The following is a 2,763-nucleotide window of genomic DNA, read 5'->3' as shown; positions in this document are numbered from 1 at the left end:
TTTTGTTTTGTCTTTCATGAGGATGGTGTCTTGTTATGTTGCCTAGATTGGTCTCAAAATCCTGAGCACAAGCAATGCTCCTGCCTCAGCCTCCCAAAGTGCTGGGATTAAAGGCGTGAGGCAGCACTGCACTTGGCCTGAAATCCACTTTAAATATAAAGACACAAATAGATTAAAAGCAAAGAGATGGAAAAAGATATACTATGTTAACACTAGCCAAAACAAATCTGGAGTGGCTATATTAATATTAGACAAACTAAGTTTCAGCTAAAAAAGTTATAAAAAGATGATTTTATAATGAAAAATAGGTCAATTCATTGAGCAGACGTAGCAATCCTAAATGTTTACACATCCAAAAACGGAGCTTCAAAATACATAAAGCAAGAAGAGAAAGAATTGGCAGAAGAAATTAACAATTCACAATTTTAGCTGGAGATTTAACAACCCATACTCAGTAACTGATAGAACAAGTAGCAGAAAATCAAGCTATCAATTAATTAATCAAAATAATTATTTAAGATCAAGAAAATAATCAAAAATAATTGCTTAATCAAAAAATAATTATTTAAAATCAGGCCAGGCATGGTGACTCATGCTTATAATTCCAGAACTTTGGGAGGCCAAGGCAGGTGGACCACTTGAGGTCAGGAGTTTGAGACCAGCCTGGCCAAAATGGTGAAACCACATCTCCACTAAAAACGTAAAAATTAGCTGGCTGTGGTGGTAGGTGCCTGTAATCTCAATTACTTGGGAGGCTGAGGCAGAATTGCTTGAACCCGAAAGGCAGAGGTTGCAGTGAGCCGAGATTGTACCACTGCACTCCATCCTGGGTGACAGAGTGAGACTCCATCTCAAAAAAAATATATTTATTGTTATTTAAGATCAATAAAATTTCTAAATCTCTAGCCACACTGATCAGGAAAAAAAGAGAGAAGACACAAATTCCCAACTTCAGGCATAAAAGAGGTGACTCACTACAGCGTCCATAGACATTAAAAGAGTGATAAAGGAAAACCGCAAATAATTTACCAGTAAATTTGACAACTTAGATAAAGTGGACAAATTCCTTGAAAGACACAAAAGCTCACACAAGAAGAAATAGATAACTTAAGTAGCCGTATGTCAATTAGACAAATTGAATTTGTAGTTAGCCTTCCCACAAATAAAAACTAGGCCCAGATAGCTTCACTAGTGAATACTATCAAATATTAAGAAATAAAAAAACACTATTTCTATACAAAATCTTTCCAGGTCATTCTCTGAGGCCATAATTACCCTGATACTGAAACCAGATGACAACAAAACAGGGAGAAAAACCCACAACTTCTGACTAACATCTCTCACAAACACTGATGCAAATACCCTTAATTTATCTTAGCAAATCAAACCCAATGATAAATTTGAAGGATAACATATCATCATGAGGTTTTATTATTCCAGGAATGCAGGTTGGTTTAACGTTACAAAATTAATGTAATTCACCATATTAACAAACCAAAAAAAGAAAAATTATATCATCTCAATAGATGCACAAAAAACATTTGACAGTTGGCAGCTTTCATTACTTATAAAAACACTCAGTAGCTGGGTGTGGTAGCTTACACCTGTAATCCCAGCACTTTGGGAGGCTGAGGTGGGAGGATCTCTTGAGGCTGGGAGTTCAAGACCAGCCTGGGCAACATAGGGAGATGCCCCCATCCCAAACCTATCTCCAAAGAATTAAAAAAAAAAAAAAAAAGTTAGGCATGATGGCAACACACTTGAAGTCCCAGCTACTGAGGAGGCTGAGGCAGGAGGATTGCTTAAGCCAAGGAGTTGGAAGCTGCAGTGAGCTATGATTGTGTCACTACACTCCAGATTGGACAACAGAGTGAGACGTCATTTTTAAAATTTTTATTATTTGTTTTGGAGATAGGGTCTCACTCTGTCATCCAGGCTGTAGTACAGTGGTGCAATCACATTCCACTGCAACCTTGACCTCCTAGGGTCAAGGTTGATCCTCCCACCTTAGCCTCCTGAGTTGCTGGGACTACAGGTGTGCACCACCATGCTTAGCCAATATTTAAAAATTTTTCGTAGAGATGGGGTTTCACCATATTGCCCATACTGGTCTCGAACTCCTTGGCTCAAGCAATCCACCCAACTTGGCCTCCTAAAATAGTGGGAATACAGGCATGAGTCACTATGCCTAGCCTGAGATCTTCTTTCTTAAAAATAACAAAAACAAACAAGTGCTCGCTTCGGCAGCACATATGCTACAATGGGAATGACACGGAGAAGACTAACATGGCCCCTGTGCACGGATGACACACACATTTGTGAAGCGTTTCATGTTTTTTAAAAAAACAAAACAACCACTCAGCAAACTAGGAATAAAATAGAACTTCTCTCAACCTCAAGAGGGGCATCTATAAGAATTTCACAGCCAACATCACACTTCTGGAATCAAGCTTAATGGTCCACTCTCACCATAACTCCGTGTACCGGAGATTCTGGTCAGTGGAATCAGGCAAGGAAAAAACAAAAAAGAAAGGCATCAAGAATAGAAAGGAAGAAAAGAAATGGTCTTTATTTACAAATGGCAAATTTGTCTATGTTGAAAATTCAATTAGATCTACAAAGCTATTTACCAGAGGAACTAAGTTTGTAAGATACAAGTTCAATATACAAAAATGAGTTTTATTTCTCCATACTAGCAACAAACAATACTATACCACATTCAATAGCATCAAAATGAAGTACTCAGGAAAAATGAGACAAGGC

At 37.9% G+C, this 2,763-nt stretch overlaps 1 non-coding gene across 1 annotated transcript; it reads left to right on the top strand.

Annotated features, from left to right (window-relative positions):
• The first annotated feature begins 2,231 nt into the window (after positions 1-2,231).
• Positions 2,232-2,338, top strand: LOC116555254. Its single transcript, XR_004270452.1, has one exon. It is a non-coding gene; the product is annotated as a U6 spliceosomal RNA (small nuclear RNA).
• The last annotated feature ends 425 nt before the right edge of the window (positions 2,339-2,763 follow it).

This window comes from Sapajus apella, unplaced genomic scaffold (genome assembly GCF_009761245.1).
Source record: "Sapajus apella isolate SASKATOON/1434 unplaced genomic scaffold, GSC_monkey_1.0 scaffold14, whole genome shotgun sequence".
In the NCBI taxonomy this organism is placed as follows: Eukaryota; Metazoa; Chordata; class Mammalia; order Primates; family Cebidae; genus Sapajus; species Sapajus apella.
The sequence above is the reverse complement of the archived record's forward strand: the minus strand, read 5'-3'. Positions and strand labels throughout refer to the sequence as shown.